The following is a 20,697-nucleotide window of genomic DNA, read 5'->3' as shown; positions in this document are numbered from 1 at the left end:
ACATTGGGAATATAATTAAGAGTAAAACTGGAAAAAACATAGAAATGTATAAAATCAATAAAAGTGTCTTAATCTAAAACAGAATTGGTCCCTCTGTGGTACGGACGGAGTACGAAACAATCAATTATTCCTGGGGCATCCGAGAGAAAAGAAAAAGGAAAAGACGCGATAACCGAGAGGGAGAAAGATCAGGGTTTTCCAACCAAAATTTGTAGAGGGGAGGTAAGAGGTATATTTATCTACGTTGGTTTCAGAGTTTGATCGATTTCCCTTCTTTTACTCTAATTTCTAGCTTCGGTTTTTTCATTTTTTTTCCTTACAGATTTATATTTATTTTTGTGTGTAAAGAAGCTTCAATTTAAGGGTTTTGTATCTTCATCTGTTCGTTGTAGAAATTTATGAGAATATCCAATTTGGGTAAATTTTTTAGGTTATAATAAGAATATATATCAAATTATTGAATTGATATTTTCATCATTGGGGGATTTTAACCTCAATTGCGGTTTTAATGTGTTAGCGAGAGATGGGATGGAAAACTACTTCTGTCGAAGAGATTTTCTTTCTCCGTTCTGCATCTAATATAGGTCTAGATGGGCCATAGTTTATTGCATACGATGTGTTTTTACACACTGAATTTAGTTTTGCTACAATACCATGTACAGTGTCTGTAGTGGCTATAAGATATTCACACCTCTAGCCATAGATAGCACTAACATGGTGCATGGTTTGCAGTATCGATGCTATCCTGTTGCTTCAATCGTATTTATGGTGTCGAATTATAACACACAACCTCATGTGATTAGAGAAATATCAAATATATTATGTGTCTTCTTTTTTGATGATTGTAAGGTTTGAGCATGTTAAGGAAATCTATTCTTTCTTTTTAAGGCTAAAGAGAGACAGCTTCTGAAAATGGCACTGAGAGCTGTAGGAAGACTCGTTTCTCAAAGGCTCTCCCAAGGAGCTTCTAGGAACTTTTGTTCGAATGCAGTACCTTCTAAGAATGCTCAGGTCAAGGTAACTACTTCAGTACTTTGGCTCCGAAGCTTTTGAGTTATGTGGAAAATATGTTGATCTCGTCATATCTTCCTAAATGCTTCAAACCCAATCATTCTTATTCTTAATCCCATTTTCCTATTATTTTGCTCAATTAGTCTATGGAGCACCAGGGCAGCAACGAGATTTTGGAGGAACTCGATGAAGTCACCCGCGATTGATGCTACGAATTTCGAATTCAGGTCACGGGTATCATCAACCAGTGACCTTACTACTATATTGGAGTAACATTTACAATCTGAGAATGCTTTGAGGATATGCTTGTTTTCAAGAATTCAATATAATTTAAAAAAAGAGATTACGAAATACCAAACCTCATCATCGGTGGATCTTAATTTTAGTTGTTGATTCAGAATTACGTATTCTGGAATGTGCTCGTTTTTTACGAGTAAATAGACTTTAATTACATAAGCGAATTCTCTCTTAATAAATAAATAATAAAACATGAATTAAATATAAGTAGAACATTTTCAGTTTTTTGGTTTTTTCTTCACTTTACAGATAAGTCCTAGCTAGTAGTTCACATTAGCAAACCTCATTTTAGTGGTTTTAAGTCATGAATTTTTCTTAATGATTCCCATGGCTTAGTTAGACTAAGAAAAATATGGCAGGATACTTTCAAATAGGAAATCACCTATATGAGTGTGAAATGGTGCAACTTTTATGATAACTATAAGACTACGTTACTCTAGAGCACTCATGAAAAAACAACATCATTCAGAGCCGAAATAAACACAACCGAAAACCGAATATGTAAGGGAATAAATTGTGTGATATATATCTATTGCATCGGTTTACATCAAAAAGTTGAGCAGTTCCAGACATCTCGTTCACTGAGCAACTAGTAAACCGGTAGGTATTCACTACGGAAGACCCAAAGCCAAAAGCTACCAATCCCGATGCAATGATGTTCCGCGCACAAACTCTTTCTATTGTCTTCATTAAGTTTGCAAGAATTCCTATTCAATGTGGGGGATTGTTGGAAATTTTACATAGAAATATGAATTAGTGTGTCCACTCACTTAATCCTTTGCAACATATGATGTCTTATCCCAAGGGATGTGACTCTCCATAAACGATGTGACTCTTCGCGAAAGTATATCTCCAAGAGTCTCCTTGAACCTATATAAACCCCACACATTCTCCATTGCATGAATGATTTTTAGAGTCAAAACTAGTACTAGAAAAATTGTAGTTTGCATGTTGTCTTCAAGAGTTAAAGAAGAGTTTGTGCTACATCCATTCGGGTTCGATGTTTGGTGATCCTCAAGTGATGTGAGAAGATCTAAAGGTATTTTTGAATGCTGGAGACATATGCCATACACTGTAATAACATGAAGTACATGGCTTAAATGTCTTAAGTAAGGAGATTACTCGCCTCAATACACCTAAATAAGTTTGTTTAAGTTTTGTTATTGATCATATTTTTTTATCCTTCTTTTCTTGTTTTGTTGTTGGTATTACGAAATGTAATACATAAATGAAAACCATGTTACAAAAGATTGTGATGGATCGGTGGATAATACACAAAGTATTACTGGAAAATCAATAACGAAGATTATTATCCAAAGTAGTTGATGGGAAGTGACTATATATAGGCAGCTTTTTTTTATGTTGAAGAGGAGGCAAATTGAAGGAGGAGATCCGGTAGGAAAAGAATTGAGAATTTGTGAGAAAACCATCGAGTAATAGAAAAAAAATATTTTATAGTATATTTTGGGTGGAATAGTAGCATCTGGATATGATTTTTCCGAAGTTGCGGCATCATTGGTTCCTCTTTAACAATATAAGTAACATTGCTATATTACTTGCGAAAACAATTGAAGTAACAATCTATGTGATTCATCGAATAATTTATTTTTTTGGCATGTAGTTTCTTTACAAGTTGATTTGAGAATGGTTACTGATTCCATTACGTGTCGAATTTGTTGCATCAAATTTTCTTATTAATTATGCTTTGTCAAGTTTTTCACTCTGTTGCTACGTTTTAGGGCATTGCTATATTCTTATTTTTTTTTAAGTGTCACATGATTAAAGGTATTTTATTCAAACTTAAGGCATGGTCTCATAGTTTTTTGAACTCATGACATGTGATTAGAAATCTTATAATAATATATGGATGCTAAGAAGTGAATTCCCATGATATTTGTGTAAAACTTTTATCGGTTGGAAGCCGACTTATATTAGATTTATCCGATCATAAATTCGTTTAGATCAGCAACTATCATTTGGTGGTATTCTTCAATATCCGAATCTGATAGTTATGAATTTGAATCTAAGTTACTGATTCAGATTGATCTTACCCGACAAATGAGTTTATTAGATTATACATAAGAAACTTTGTCAACAACTCAACATATCTTTTACCAAAGATTGAATAGATTGGTTACCAAACAGATTTGTTCCTTTATTGTTTGGAATACGATCAAAAGGAGTTGAGTACATAAGACTTTACTTAGTAAAGCAACTCGAGATAGTGAATTCTCTCTTGAGATTCACGTGCGTGACCAAAAGGTCGAAGATGCAGGGATACTGGGGAAAATAAGTAACTAGGGGTAGTTTACCTGGTCTCAACTATACGAGTTTTACTTTCGTTCTTTGCATAATGGCTTAATTTTGAGAGTATTCAACTGGACTAGGTCCCGGGATTTTTCTGCATTTGCAGTTTCCTCATTAACAAAATCTTGTTTGTATTATTTACTTTACTTCCGCATTATAATTTTCTAGTTAAAATAAAGTAAATACACTTGTATGTTAATCCATATTACTTGATGTTGATCCTGTAGTCAATCGGTTTAAGTACCATAACTATGGTCAAGTAAATATCTTGTTGTCGTATTGTCTCGACTTTGTCCATAGACGATCATACAAGATATCGAAATTATAGGTTGAAACGAAATGTTTATGGTGCATTTGGGGATCCTCGTCATTTCAATTGGTACCAGAGCAGGCAAACAAAAAAAAATCTAACAATTTGTGTTGGTGCGACCCAACCTATAATACACGAGTCAAAGTAAGATTAAGCAAAAGCGAAAATTAATGAGAGACTCAGTTAACGTATCGGAAGAGGTTGTCGAACCACTCTCATAATCAGTCTATGAGCAATTACTTACAAAAATAACCTAAATATATCTAACGAGATAAGAACTTCATGTTGCTTTACAATCAAAGACTACAGAATGTGAAAGGTTTCGTCTAGATCACGAAAAGTTGAGTGAAAATGATTCTCAATAAATACAGAGTCTTGAAGACAAAGTAAGTGCCGGTCTTTCTCGAATAGAACTATTAGAGAAAGATCGTGATGCTTCTCTTGAAAAGGTCAATTTGTTGGAAAATAAACTTGCTGAATCTGAAGCAAGGATTAACTCTCAACAAGTTAGCTTTTAAGAGAAAGAAGGTGCATGTCTGTCCCTCTAGGGAAAAACGCTTTGAGGCTGATCTTACTGGTAATCTTGATAAAATCAAGACGTTGGAAGAGGACTTGAAAAAGTTCAATTGTGTCTCAAACATATTAACCTCAATACTAGAAGAAAGTAAAAAATCATCGTGATACACAAGGATTAGGCTATAAGGGAATAAATGCTTCAAATACTAGCACATAGGTAAAATTTATCAAAGATACAAATTCTTGTCAACCAGAGACTTCCACTGATGACAAAGATGTTCTTATTTCTTGTAAAGAAGTAAAGGTTGTCAAGGATAAGAATCGTTTTCAACCAGACTCTTCAAGTACAATTATCAAAGAAAGCATTTCTGCTAATATCAAGAAAGTAACAATGTTGAACAAAGATAAGAAGCTTCGAGGTACAATGCAAGTGGATCTATAAAAAGGTAACATTAAAACTCACACTTCTTATATTACTAAGCATTGTTATTTTTGTGGCAATAAAGGAAACTTGTAATGTGGATGCAAAGTTTGTAAGATGTAGGATGCACTTTCCTTTGTATCAAACGAATTGGCTAAGTTTGCTCTCTTAAAGAAATTAGATCGTTATTGTCCTAAGTTTAGGCAAAAGAATTATTATAATGATAGTTCAAGTTTTACCTATCGCTCGACAAGGTCATCTCATAAAAGACCTGATTATAGAAAAAGACATGACTTTGTAAATACGAAGACAAGATCTGATGTTCCAAAATGGAGAAAGGATGTTTCACAAAGTATCCAAAAGGGAAAGTCCTAAAGGTATGAAAGAGAAAGTCGCTCCCATGAAACCCATGGAGCATTGCTCGGTCGAACTCACAAGTCTTGATTTCTAGTCTACAATTAGTCAAGTCTCAGATTAGGATAGAAGTGTGTAGTTGAGAATCGGGCATCACTGCATTCTACCGCTTGAAGGTGAAGATCAACTGAACCTTTTGAAAAAGTTTTTCAACAAAAGGTAAGTGAAGAACGAACCACTATTTCTCAAGTTATATTCATCTTTCTATCTATGGGACTATATCTCATGACTAATTAGACAATCACAAGCATATCAATAAATTTGAGTCAAGTTTATCTTGGCAATATCGTTCTCGGAGGTTCATTATCTTCTATTATTGTCATTGGCATACCAAACCTGCTGATAATGTACTCCTAGATGAACTTCCTGATATTCTTCTCTGTGATTGTTACTACGCTTTTTTGCCTCAACCCATTTCTAGAAATAATCATCGTCACTGTTACTAATTTTCTTCCACCTAGAGTCTATTTTATATAGGTGAGTTAGTATCCACGCGTTTTACGCTTTTCCTTGCAGTAACGTATATTCAACAGAGCTCAATTTTAGAGCAGATTTTGTTTTTATCGTTGTAAACGGTCCCGTGATACCCATCATCCACTGCACGAATGGACATGGAGATGACACATTATACTGAATTTCAGATGGTGCGAGTATCTTGTTGTCATATCTTATAAATCATTGATTTTTCACAGATATTGAGCTTTTTCCGACTTCTCTGAGTCATTTTCACATTTAAATGACATTCATTTCGAGCTGGAAGCTTATGAACATTTTAATATTGTAAGTTGAGATCGAGGTTACCTTTGACACTGTGCTTATTGCAATTTTGCTTTATCAGCTTTGTTGTGTTGTATTTGGCTGAAAACAGCCTTGCAACCTCGTTTTGCCAGTTAAAGATCTTTTACCAGCATGGTTGCCGTAGTCTCCGTCTATTATCAGCTTCACTTATGTTTCCATCACACATTTTAGCTGAGGACCCAAGTAGGTTTTCTTGTACAGGTCATCTCCCGCGAGATGATATCCTGCAGACTTGGTTGTGGTTCTTCGTGCTTCCAGTGAATTAAGTGGAAGTACTTTGAATTTTAAATATTTTAAGATTTTTTCCATCCAGGAACCATAAATTTCTGATTGTGTTAGGTTCAAGCTCTGGGTCTTCTTCTTTTCAGTTTCGAGCTCACAGATTGCTGGTCTATCCAGTACTCCAACATTAATTGTTCTTTTACAAACCCAGGTATTGCTGACCCCAGTAAAGCTAGAGCATTTGTGTCTTACTCTATTCCTGGATACTTGCGGGATGCTGACCTTATCAAAGCTTTGTAGGAGCTTGTTAAATAGGTCCCTGATGCTTTCTATTGTTGTCTAAATAAAACCTTATATTTTCATGGCCCAACAAATAACACTATGAGTTCAACCTACCAGACTTAAGGGTGAGCAATGGGTGGGTAAATGCGGATTCGGTACCATCCAATCCAATCCATTAAAATGAAGGTTATTAGAAATGCACCCACGTCCAGTCCATTGCCAAATGAGTAAAATACCCACAAGTAAATGGATGAACTGGGTCGATGCGGATGGGTTGACGGATTTCAACATATAATTACAAAAGACTAATATTAATAATGTGTACAATAAACACAAACAACAAAAGATTAGTGATCATGCATATTGTAATATCCTTAAATTTGTCCTTATCTTTCATTCCGATCCTAGTTATTTCTCTGACTTCTAAAGGTAAGTACCTTGCTCACGCTCTAGCCTATCCTTCATATTCTGATATGACACCAAAACTACCTTCCGGATTGAGTGTTCGACGGATGAGTGATATATCACCCGCGTCTGACCCGTTAAAACGACCGATTTCAAAAATTCACTCGCACCCAGTCCGCCGAGAAACGAATTGAGTGTCCACCCGCTAAAACACAGACTTGTTTGGATAAAATCTGTGAGTATGGGTGCTTTGCTCATCCCTAACCAGATCTAGGGATGTCAATGGAACCTATTAAAACTGTAACTGGATCAACCGTTACCGTTACTGATATTTCCTATCGGTATTCCGATACCGTTAGTTTTTGGCGGAATTTTCAAAATTTAAACCGTTACCGTTACGTTAAATTACCGGAGATCGGTAATATTACCGATAAATACCGGTAGCTGAAAAAGTTATAAAAAGAAAGAATCTCTCACTATAAAACTTGGCCATTACACACAATCATTATTAGAGCTTCTCCAATGGAATGTGTGTGAAGGAAAAAGTCTTCATCCACATAGGAAACACAACCATTTTTATAAAAAATCATCTCCAACCCATTGATGTGTGGATAATGTGGCAAAAAAAGGTTAAACATCCTCTAGGTGAACCTCTAATTTTAGACATTCACTTAGAGGATGTCTTCTCATCCTAGTCACACTTTTATTAATAAAATTATAAACAAAAATGGAAATAATTTTAACCAATTATATACCTACAAATAAGTAAAAAAAGGATACAACACTTTATGGGTTGGAGATAAAATTTATTTTCTCCTAATATTTAGGATGTTATACCTAGAGGATGTCTTAAAAATGATGCCACGTAGGAAACGTCCATATTCACCATTGGAGAAGCTCTTATTACTCCCTCCGTTCCTAATTAATAGACTGGTTTTGTTTTTATAGAAAATTAAGGAAATGAAGAGAATTAATCATTGAAAGTGGTCCTTATGACACTTGTCAATAAAAGAAGTGAAGTGAAATGGTCCCCATGACACTTGTCATTAAAAGAAGTTAAGAGAAAAGTGGTCCCAAAAAACTAAAGTAACATTTGACTTTCCCAATTAGGAAATCAACCTATTTTCTTGAAACATCTATTTATAGAAACCATCCTATTATTTAGGAACGAAGGGAGTATTATTATTGTTATCAATTCAAATTCAATCAATGACAACTTCTAGTAGTATTATTATTAGACTCAGATCTCGAATTCACTTACATGTTCATCACAAAAGTTATGAGAAAACAAATTATATAATAAAGTAGTGATTTACCAAAACTAGATTCATATCTTCACTGGACATATGATTCATCATAATCATCATTTCAAAAGCTTTCGACATCTTTCTTTCTGGTTTCTCTCTATCACTTTCTCTCTGGTATTAGTGGGTCTCTTTCTCTCTTTCTCGATTTTTTTTCTTTTTGTTTCTGTTGAGACTAACGGTGACTGAATATAAGAAGTCAAGAAGAATATAAGAGTGATACTAACATTACACGGATTCTTGGGATCCTCCTGCTCAGTATTATTTAAAATTAAATTTTGATGCTCCATTTGACTTATTAAATAAGAAATCAGGACCAGGATTCACAATATTGCAGGTGAGCAACATGGAGTTGGATGAACACCAGACATACCCATAAATACTGAGCAAGCTGAGGCCATTGTAGCATACAAAGGAATCCAGTGGGCAAAGACAACAGGTTGCAGTAATCTACTTATAAAAGGAGACTGCAAAAATGTAATTGCTGCCTTAACGGGAATAGGAATGCTGTGAGGTGGACCTCAAATAGTATTATTATAGACATTTTAGATGTTCTAGGCAGTAGTTTTAATAATTGGGTATGCACTTATGCATCCAGGAAAGCCAATGATGTGGCTCATTCTTTAGTCAATTTTGTAATTACTCTAAATAATTCCGTTAGTTGGAGATATCAAGACAATATTCTAGAATGGAATAGTTTAAAAATCCAAATGGATAAAAACTCGCCGTTTAATCCCCTATCAATGAATTTATTTTCGTATTAGAAAAAAAAACACATGAACTGATATCGTGTGGTAATAATTACCAGCATTCGTAATTAACCTAACAGTAAGTGCCTCAACTGATACCGTTCCGGTAAGACAAAAATCACCGACATTCCAGTATCGTTTTTCCATTATTGTTATGTCGAAAATTTCCAATAGAAACCCAGATTATCGATTACGGAATTGAAATCCCATTGACAATCCAGACACGTGTCCGGGACAGACCTCTCTCTCCCTTTTTTCCTTTTTTTTGAAGCATTCTCTCTCCCCTTTTATATACTCACTCCGTACCTATTATATATGCGGAATTTCCATTTTCCTTGTACCAATATATAAGTGAAGTCCAAATTTCAAAACGGTTTTTTACTTATATTATCGCTATTTATTTACTTGGAAATCATCACAATTAAATATATGTCTCTAACATTGGGATATAATTAAGAGTAAAACTGGAAAAAACATAGAAATGTATAAAATCAATAAAAGTGTCTTAATCTAAAACAGAATTGGTCCCTCTGTGGTACGGACGGAGTACGAAACAATCAATTATTCCTGGGGCATCCGAGAGAAAAGAAAAAGGAAAAGACGCGATAACCGAGAGGGAGAAAGATCAGGGTTTTCCAACCAAAATTTGTAGAGGGGAGGTAAGAGGTTATTTATCTACGTTGGTTTCAGAGTTTGATCGATTTCCCTTCTTTTACTCTAATTTCTAGCTTCGGTTTTTTCATTTTTTTTCCTTACAGATTTATATTTATTTTTGTGTGTAAAGAAGCTTCAATTTAAGGGTTTTCTGTATCTTCATCTGTTCGTTGTAGAAATTTATGAGAATATCCAATTTGGGTAAATTTTTTAGGTTATAATAAGAATATATATCAAATTATTGAATTGATATTTTCATCATTGGGGGATTTTAACCTCAATTGCGGTTTTAATGTGTTAGCGAGAGATGGGATGGAAAACTACTTCTGTCGAAGAGATTTTCTTTCTCCGTTCTGCATCTAATATAGGTCTAGATGGGCCATAGTTTATTGCATACGATGTGTTTTTACACACTGAATTTAGTTTTGCTACAATACCATGTACAGTGTCTGTAGTGGCTATAAGATATTCACACCTCTAGCCATGAAATAGATAGCACTAACATGGTGCATGGTTTGCAGTATCGATGCTATCCTGTTGCTTCAATCGTATTTATGGTGTCGAATTATACACACACAACCATGTGATTAGAGAAATATCAAATATATTATGTGTCTTCTTTTTTGATGATTGTAAGGTTTGAGCATGTTAAGGAAATCTCTATTCTTTCTTTTTAAGGCTAAAGAGAGACAACTTCTGAAAATGGCACTGAGAGCTGTAGGAAGACTCGTTTCTCAAAGGCTCTCCCAAGGAGCTTCTAGGAACTTTTGTTCGAATGCAGTACCTTCTAAGAATGCTCAGGTCAAGGTAACTACTTCAGTACTTTGGCTCCGAAGCTTTTGAGTTATGTGGAAAATATGTTGATCTCGTCATATCTTCCTAAATGCTTGAAACCCAATCATTCTTATTCTTAATCCCATTTTCCTATTATTTTGCTCAATTAGTCTATGGAGCACCAGGGCAGCAACGAGATTTTGGAGGAACTCGATGAAGTCACCCGCGATTGATGCTACGAATTTCGAATTCAGGTCACGGGTATCATCAACCAGTGACCTTACTACTATATTGGAGTAACATTTACAATCTGAGAATGCTTTGAGGATATGCTTGTTTTCAAGAATTCAATATAATTTAAAAAAAGAGATTACGAAATACCAAACCTCATCATCGGTGGATCTTAATTTTAGTTGTTGATTCAGAATTACGTATTCTGGAATGTGCTCGTTTTTTACGAGTAAATAGACTTTAATTACATAAGCGAATTCTCTCTTAATAAATAAATAATAAAACATGAATTAAATATAAGTAGAACATTTTCATTTTTTTTTTGGTTTTTTCTTCACTTTACAGATAAGTCCTAGCTAGTAGTTCACATTAGCAAACCTCATTTTAGTGGTTTTAAGTCATGAATTTTTCTTAATGATTCCCATGGCTTAGTTAGACTAAGAAAATATGGCAGGATACTTTCAAATAGGAAATCACCTATATGAGTGTGAAATGGTGCAACTTTTATGATAACTATAAGACTACGTTACTCTAGAGCACTCATGAAAAAACAACATCATTCAGAGCCGAAATAAACACAACCGAAAACCGAATATGTAAGGGAATAAATTGTGTGATATATATCTATTGCATCGGTTTACATCAAAAGTTGAGCAGTTCCAGACATCGTTCACTGAGCAACTAGTAAACCGGTAGGTATTCACTACGGAAGACCCAAAGCACAAAGCTACCAATCCCGATGCAATGATGTTCCGCGCACAAACTCTTTCTGTTGTCTTCATTAAGTTTGCAAGAATTCCTATTCAATGTGGGGATTGTTGGAAATTTTACATAGAAATATGAATTAGTGTGTCCACTCACTTAATCCTTTGCAACATATGATGTCTTATCCCAAGGGATGTGACTCTCCAAAAACGATGTGACTCTTCGCGAAAGTATATCTCCAAGAGTCTCCTTGAACCTATATAAACCCCACACATTCTCCATTGCATGAATGATTTTTAGAGTCAAAACTAGTACTAGAAAAATTGTAGTTTGCATGTTGTCTTCAAGAGTTAAAGAAGAGTTTGTGCTACATCCATTCGGGTTCGATGTTTGGTGATCCTCAAGTGATGTGAGAAGATCTAAAGGTATTTTTGAATGCTGGAGACATATGCCATACACTGTAATAACATGAAGTACATGGCTTAAATGTCTTAAGTAAGGAGATTACTCGCCTCAATACACCTAAATAAGTTTGTTTAAGTTTTGTTATTGATCATATTTTTTTATCCTTCTTTTCTTGTTTTGTTGTTGGTATTACGAAATGTAATACATAAATGAAAACCATGTTACAAAAGATTGTGATGGATCGGTGGATAATACACAAATTGTATTACTGGAAAATCAATAACGAAGATTATTATCCAAAGTAGTTGATGGGAAGTGACTATATATAGGCAGCTTTTTTTTATGTTGAAGAGGAGGCAAATTGAAGGAGGAGATCCGGTAGGAAAAGAATTGAGAATTTGTGAGAAAACCATCGAGTAATAGAAAAAAAATATTTTATAGTATATTTTGGGTGGAATAGTAGCATCTGGATATGATTTTTCCGAAGTTGCGGCATCATTGGTTCCTCTTTAACAATATAAGTAACATTGCATATATTACTTGCGAAAACAATTGAAGTAACAATCTATGTGATTCATCGAATAATTTATTTTTTTGGCATGTTTTCTTTACAAGTTGATTTGAGAATGGTTACTGATTCCATTACGTGTCGAATTTGTTGCATCAAATTTTCTTATTAATTATGCTTTGTCAAGTTTTTCACTCTGTTGCTACGTTTTAGGGCATTGCTATATTCTTATTTTTTTTAAGTGTCACATGATTAAAGGTATTTTATTCAAACTTAAGGCATGGTCTCATAGTTTTTTGAACTCATGACATGTGATTAGAAATCTTATAATAATATATGGATGCTAAGAAGTGAATTCCCATGATATTTGTGTAAAACTTTTATCGGTTGGAAGCCGACTTATATTAGATTTATCCGATCATAAATTCGTTTAGATCAGCAACTATCATTTGGTGGTATTCTTCAATATCCGAATCTGATAGTTATGAATTTGAATCTAAGTTACTGATTCAGATTGATCTTACCCGACAAATGAGTTTATTAGATTATACATAAGAAACTTTGTCAACAACTCAACATATCTTTTACCAAAGATTGAATAGATTGGTTACCAAACAGATTTGTTCCTTTATTGTTTGGAATACGATCAAAAGGAGTTGAGTACATAAGACTTTACTTAGTAAAGCAACTCGAGATAGTGAATTCTCTCTTGAGATTCACGTGCGTGACCAAAAGGTCGAAGATGCAGGGATACTGGGGAAAATAAGTAACTAGGGGTAGTTTACCTGGTCTCAACTATACGAGTTTTACTTTCGTTCTTTGCATAATGGCTTAATTTTGAGAGTATTCAACTGGACTAGGTCCCGGGATTTTTCTGCATTTGCAGTTTCCTCATTAACAAAATCTTGTTTGTATTATTTACTTTACTTCCGCATTATAATTTTCTAGTTAAAATAAAGTAAATACACTTGTATGTTAATCCATATTACTTGATGTTGATCCTGTAGTCAATCGGTTTAAGTACCATAACTATGGTCAAGTAAATATCTTGTTGTCGTATTGTCTCGACTTTGTCCATAGACGATCATACAAGATATCGAAATTATAGGTTGAAACGAAATGTTTATGGTGCATTTGGGGATCCTCGTCATTTCAATTGGTACCAGAGCAGGCAAACAAAAAAAAATCTAACAATTTGTGTTTGGTGCGACCCAACCTATAATACACGAGTCAAAGTAAGATTAAGCAAAAGCGAAAATTAATGAGAGACTCAGTTAACGTATCGGAAGAGGTTGTCGAACCACTCTCATAATCAGTCTATGAGCAATTACTTACAAAAATAACCTAAATATATCTAACGAGATAAGAACTTCATGTTGCTTTACAATCAAAGACTACAGAATGTGAAAGGTTTCGTCTAGATCACGAAAAGTTGAGTGAAAATGATTCTCAATAAATACAGAGTCTTGAAGACAAAGTAAGTGCCGGTCTTTCTCGAATAGAACTATTAGAGAAAGATCGTGATGCTTCTCTTGAAAAGGTCAATTTGTTGGAAAATAAACTTGCTGAATCTGAAGCAAGGATTAACTCTCAACAAGTTAGCTTTTAAGAGAAAGAAGGTGCATGTCTGTCCCTCTAGGGAAAACGCTTTGAGGCTGATCTTACTGGTAATCTTGATAAAATCAAGACGTTGGAAGAGGACTTGAAAAAGTTCAATTGTGTCTCAAACATATTAACCTCAATACTAGAAGAAAGTAAAAAATCATCGTGATACACAAGGATTAGGCTATAAGGGAATAAATGCTTCAAATACTAGCACATAGGTAAAATTTATCAAAGATACAAATTCTTGTCAACCAGAGACTTCCACTGATGACAAAGATGTTCTTATTTCTTGTAAAGAAGTAAAGGTTGTCAAGGATAAGAATCGTTTTCAACCAGACTCTTCAAGTACAATTATCAAAGAAAGCATTTCTGCTAATATCAAGAAAGTAACAATGTTGAACAAAGATAAGAAGCTTCGAGGTACAATGCAAGTGGATCTATAAAAAGGTAACATTAAAACTCACACTTCTTATATTACTAAGCATTGTTATTTTTGTGGCAATAAAGGAAACTTGTAATGTGGATGCAAAGTTTGTAAGATGTAGGATGCACTTTCCTTTGTATCAAACGAATTGGCTAAGTTTGCTCTCTTAAAGAAATTAGATCGTTATTGTCCTAAGTTTAGGCAAAAGAATTATTATAATGATAGTTCAAGTTTTACCTATCGCTCGACAAGGTCATCTCATAAAAGACCTGATTATAGAAAAAGACATGACTTTGTAAATACGAAGACAAGATCTGATGTTCCAAAATGGAGAAAGGATGTTTCACAAAGTATCCAAAAGGGCAATAGTCCTAAAGGTATGAAAGAGAAAGTCGCTCCCATGAAACCCATGGAGCATTGCTCGGTCGAACTCACAAGTCTTGATTTCTAGTCTACAATTAGTCAAGTCTCAGATTAGGATAGAAGTGTGTAGTTGAGAATCGGGCATCACTGCATTCTACCGCTTGAAGGTGTGAAGATCAACTGAACCTTTTGAAAAAGTTTTTCAACAAAAGGTAAGTGAAGACCGAACCACCTATTTCTCAAGTTATATTCATCTTTCTATCTATGGGACTATATCTCATGACTAATTAGACAATCACAAGCATATCAATAAATTTGAGTCAAGTTTATCTTGGCAATATCGTTCTCGGAGGTTCATTATCTTCTATTATTGTCATTGGCATACCAAACCTGCTGATAATGTACTCCTAGATGAACTTCCTGATATTCTTCTCTGTGATTGTTACTACGCTTTTTTGCCTCAACCCATTTCTAGAAATAATCATCGTCACTGTTACTAATTTTCTTCCACCTAGAGTCTATTTATATAGGTGAGTTAGTATCCACGCGTTTTACGCTTTTCCTTGCAGTAACGTATATTCAACAGAGCTCATTTTAGAGCAGATTTTGTTTTTATCGTTGTAAACGGTCCCGTGATACCCATCATCCACTGCACGAATGGACATGGAGATGACACATTATACTGAATTTCAGATGGTGCGAGTATCTTGTTGTCATATCTTATAAATCATTGATTTTTCACAGATATTGAGCTTTTTCCGACTTCTCTGAGTCATTTTCACATTTAAATGACATTCATTTCGAGCTGGAAGCTTATGAACATTTTAAGATTGTAAGTTGAGATCGAGGTTACCTTTGACACTGTGCTTATTGCAATTTTGCTTTATCAGCTTTGTTGTGTTGTATTTGGCTGAAAACAGCCTTGCAACCTCGTTTTGCCAGTTAAGATCTTTTACCAGCATGGTTGCCGTAGTCTCCGTCTATTATCAGCTTCACTTATGTTTCCATCACACATTTTAGCTGAGGACCCAAGTAGGTTTTCTTGTACAGGTCATCTCCCGCGAGATGATATCCTGCAGACTTGGTTGTGGTTCTTCGTGCTTCCAGTGAATTAAGTGGAAGTACTTTGAATTTTAAATATTTTAAGATTTTTTCCATCCAGGAACCATAAATTTCTGATTGTGTTAGGTTCAAGATCTGGGTCTTCTTCTTTTCAGTTTCGAGCTCACAGATGGTCTATCCAGTACTCCAACATTAATTGTTCTTTTACAAACCCAGGTATTGCTGACCCCAGTAAAGCTAGAGCATTTTGTCTTACTCTATTCCTGGATACTTGCGGGATGCTGACCTTATCAAAGCTTTGTAGGAGCTTGTTAAATAGGTCCCTGATGCTTTCTATTGTTATCTAAATAAAACCTTATATTTCATGGCCCAACAAATAACACTATGAGTTCAACCTACCAGACTTAAGGGTGAGCAATGGGTGGGTAAATGCGGATTCGGTACCATCCAATCCAATCCATTAAAATGAAGGTTATTAGAAATGCACCCACGTCCAGTCCATTGCCAAATGAGTAAAATACCCACAAGTAAATGGATGAACTGGGTCGATGCGGATGGGTTGACGGATTTCAACATATTAATTACAAAAGACTAATATTAATAATGTGTACAATAAACACAAACAACAAAAGATTAGTGATCATGCATATTGTAATATCCTTAAATTTGTCCTTATCTTTCATTCCGATCCTAGTTATTTCTCTGACTTCTAAAGGTAAGCACCTTGCTCACGCTCTAGCCTATCCTTCATATTCTGATATGACACCAAAACTACCTTCCGGATTGAGTGTTCGACGGATGAGTGATATATCACCCGCGTCTGACCCGTTAAAACGACCGATTTCAAAAATTCACTCGCACCGAGTCCGCCGAGAAACGAATTGAGTGTCCACCCGCTAAAACACAGACTTGTTTGGATAAAATCTGTGAGTATGGGTGCTTTGCTCATCCCTAACCAGATCTAGGGATGTCAATGGAACCTATTAAAACTGTAACTGGATCAACCGTTACCGTTACTGATATTTCCTATCGGTATTCCGATACCGTTAGTTTTTGGCGGAATTTTCAAAATTTAAACCGTTACTGTTACGTTAAATTACCGGAGATCGGTAATATTACCGATAAATACCGGTAGCTGAAAAAGTTATAAAAAGAAAGAATCTCTCACTATAAAACTTGGCCATTACACACAATCATTATTAGAGCTTCTCCAATGGAATGTGTGTGAAGGAAAAAGTCTTCATCCACATAGGAAACACAAACATTTTTATAAAAAATCATCTCCAACCCATTGATGTGTGGATAATGTGGCAAAAAAAGGTTAAACATCCTCTAGGTGAACCTCTAATTTTAGACATTCACTTAGAGGATGTCTTCTCATCCTAGTCACACTTTTATTAATAAAAATCATTATAAACAAAAATGGAAATAATTTTAACCAATTATATACCTACAAATAAGTAAAAAAAGGATACAACACTTTATGGGTTGGAGATAAAATTTATTTTCTCCTAATATTTAGGATGTTATACCTAGAGGATGTCTTAAAAATGATGCCACGTAGGAAACGTCCATATTCACCATTGGAGAAGCTCTTATTACTCCCTCCGTTCCTAATTAATAGACTGGTTTTGTTTTTATAGAAAATTAAGGAAATGAAGAGAATTAATCATTGAAAGTGGTCCTTATGACACTTGTCAATAAAAGAAGTGAAGTGAAATGGTCCCCATGACACTTGTCATTAAAAGAAGTTAAGAGAAAAGTGGTCCCAAAAAACTAAAGTAACATTTGACTTTCCCAATTAGGAAATCAACCTATTTTCTTGAAACATCTATTTATATAAACCATCCTATTATTTAGGAACGAAGGGAGTATTATTATTGTTATCAATTCAAATTCAATCAATGACAACTTCTAGTAGTATTATTATTATTGACTCAGATCTCGAATTCACTTACATGTTCATCACAAAAGTTATGAGAAAACAAATTATATAAATAAGATTTACCAAAACTAGATTCATATCTTCACTGGACATATGATTCATCATAATCATCATTTCAAAAGCTTTCGACATCTTTCTTTCTGGTTTCTCTCTATCACTTTCTCTCTGGTTTATTAGTGGGTCTCTTTCTCTCTTTCTCGATTTTTTTTTCTTTTTGTTTCTGTTGAGACTAACGGTGACTGAATATAAGAAGTCAAGAAGAATATAAGAGTGATACTAACATTACACGGATTCTTGGGATCCTCCTGCTCAGTATTATTTAAAATTAAATTTTGATGCTCCATTTGACTTATTAAATAAGAAATCAGGACCAGGATTCACAATATTGCAGGTGAGCAACATGGAGTTGGATGAACACCAGACATACCCATAAATACTGAGCAAGCTTAGGCCATTGTAGCATACAAAGGAATCCAGTGGGCAAAGACAACAGGTTGCAGTAATCTACTTATAAAAGGAGACTGCAAAAATGTAATTGCTGTCATTAACGGGAATAGGAATGCTGTGAGGTGGACCTCAAATAGTATTATTATAGACATTTTAGATGTTCTAGGCAGTAGTTTTAATAATTGGGTATGCACTTATGCATCCAGGAAAGCCAATGATGTGGCTCATTCTTTAGTCAATTTTGTAATTACTCTAAATAATTCCGTTAGTTGGAGATATCAAGACAATATTCTAGAATGGAATAGTTTAAAAATCCAAATGGATAAAAACTCGCCGTTTAATCCTCCTATCAATGAATTTATTTTCGTATTAGAAAAAAAACACATGCAACTGATATCGTGTGGTAATAATTACCAGCATTCGTAATTAACCTAACAGTAAGTGCCTCAACTGATACCGTTCCGGTAAGACAAAAATCACCGACATTCCAGTATCGTTTTTCCATTATTGTTATGTCGGAAAATTTCCAATAGAAACCCAGATTATCGATTACGGAATTGAAATCCCATTGACAATCCAGACACGTGTCCGGGACAGACCTCTCTCTCCCTTTTTTCTTTTTTTTTGAAGCATTTCTCTCTCCCCTTTTATATACTCACTCCGTACCTATTATATATGCGGAATTTCCATTTTTCCTTGTACCAATATATAAGTGAAGTCCAAATTTCAAAACGGTTTTTTACTTATATTATCGCTATTTATTTATTTGGAAATCATCACAATTAAATATATGTCTCTAATATTGGGAATATAATTAAGAGTAAAACTGGAAAAAACATAGAAATGTATAAAATGAATAAAAGTGTCTTAATCTAAAACAGAATTGGTCCCTCTGTGGTACGGACGGAGTACGAAACAATCAATTATTCCTGGGGCATCCGAGAGAAAAGAAAAAGGAAAAGACGTTAAACCGAGAGGGAGAAAGATCAGCGTTTTCCAACCAAAATTTGTAGAGGGGAGGTAAGAGGTATATTTATCTACGTTGGTTTCAGAGTTTGATCGATTTCCCTTCTTTTACTCTAATTTCTAGCTTCGGTTTTTTCATTTTTTTTCCTTAAAGATTTATATTTATTTTTGTGTGTAAAGAAGCTTCAATTTAAGGGTTTTCTGTATCTTCATCTGTTCGTTGTAGAAATTTATGCGAATATCCAATTTGGGTAAATTTTTTAGGTTATAATAAGAATATATATCAAATTATTGAATTGATATTTTCATCATTGGGGGATTTTAACCTCAATTGCGGTTTTAATGTGTTAGCGAGAGATGGGATGGAAAACTACTTCTGTCGAAGAGATTTTCTTTCTCCGTTCTGCATCTAATATAGGTCTAGATGGGCCATAGTTTATTGCATACGATGTGTTTTTACACACTGAATTTAGTTTTGCTACAATACCATGTACAGTGTCTGTAGTGGCTATAAGATATTCACACCTCTAGCCATGAAATAGATAGCACTAACATGGTGCATGGTTTGCAGTATCGATGCTATCCTGTTGCTTCAATCGTATTTATGGTGTCGAATTATACACACACAACCTCATGTGATTAGAGAAATATCAAATATATTATGTGTCTTCTTTTTTGATGATTGTAAGGTTTGAGCATGTTAAGGAAATCTATTCTTTCTTTTTAAGGCTAAAGAGAGACAGCTTCTGAAAATGGCACTGAGAGCTGTAGGAAGACTCGTTTCTCAAAGGCTCTCCCAAGGAGCTTCTAGGAACTTTTGTTCGAATGCAGTACCTTCTAAGAATGCTCAGGTCAAGGTAACTACTTCAGTACTTTGGCTCCGAAGCTTTTGAGTTATGTGGAAAATATGTTGATCTCGTCATATCTTCCTAAATGCTTCAAACCCAATCATTCTTATTCTTAATCCCATTTTCCTATTATTTTGCTCAATTAGTCTATGGAGCACCAGGGCAGCAACGAGATTTTGGAGGAACTCGATGAAGTCACCCGCGATTGTATGCATCACAATGTAATGCTTTTCTTCTCCTCTTCCTGACTGTTAATCGTAGGACAGTATATTACATGTGAAAAGCAGAGAAGGCCATCCTAATTAAAGATCATTGCATGTCACTTTCAGAATTTCCTTGAAGCTAAACGTGACTCAAAAGCTTCCTATATAAACATATGAACTGTTTATTTTTCGGCTGCATTGATTTATTTTGGGCAATCCATTCATAATACAAAAAGCTCATGCTCACAAACAATCGTTGGGATGCCACGCTGAGAGACACTTTCATCTCACGGCAAGTTCTTTTCCTTGGCTTCTTTTTCACCCTCTTCATAGTAATATGCCTTGGCTGCACTGCCAACTCTTGAATCTATTCTTTTTGTTGTTGCAGGGGGGTTAGTACGGTGATGCTTTTATCATCTATTTGAATGTATGCATCTTTATTTTTCTTTATATTTTCACTGAAAACTGAATTTGTACTTCTCTGGGGATCTTTATGTGAGTTAACGTTCTCATTTGTGGGG

General features: G+C 34.7%; 2 long non-coding RNA genes across 4 annotated transcripts; both read left to right on the top strand.

The window, feature by feature from the left end:
- Nucleotides 1-118: 118 nt before the first annotated feature.
- Nucleotides 119-1,267, top strand: LOC113353800. Of its 2 annotated transcripts, none has more exons than XR_003361538.1 (3): nt 119-222; nt 889-1,017; nt 1,155-1,267. It is a non-coding gene; the product is annotated as an uncharacterized LOC113353800 (long non-coding RNA). The 2 variants fall into 2 exon arrangements; XR_003361537.1 differs by having other exon boundaries at nt 158-229.
- A 17,782-nt stretch (nt 1,268-19,049) lies between these two features.
- LOC113353799 lies at nt 19,050-20,466 on the top strand. Of its 2 annotated transcripts, none has more exons than XR_003361535.1 (4): nt 19,050-19,179; nt 19,854-19,982; nt 20,120-20,194; nt 20,303-20,466. It is a non-coding gene; the product is annotated as an uncharacterized LOC113353799 (long non-coding RNA). The 2 variants fall into 2 exon arrangements; XR_003361536.1 differs by having other exon boundaries at nt 19,064-19,186.
- The last annotated feature ends 231 nt before the right edge of the window (nt 20,467-20,697 follow it).

Source organism: Papaver somniferum, chromosome 2, assembly GCF_003573695.1.
Source record: "Papaver somniferum cultivar HN1 chromosome 2, ASM357369v1, whole genome shotgun sequence".
NCBI lineage: Eukaryota > Viridiplantae > Streptophyta > Magnoliopsida > Ranunculales > Papaveraceae > Papaver > Papaver somniferum.
The sequence above is the reverse complement of the archived record's forward strand: the minus strand, read 5'-3'. Positions and strand labels throughout refer to the sequence as shown.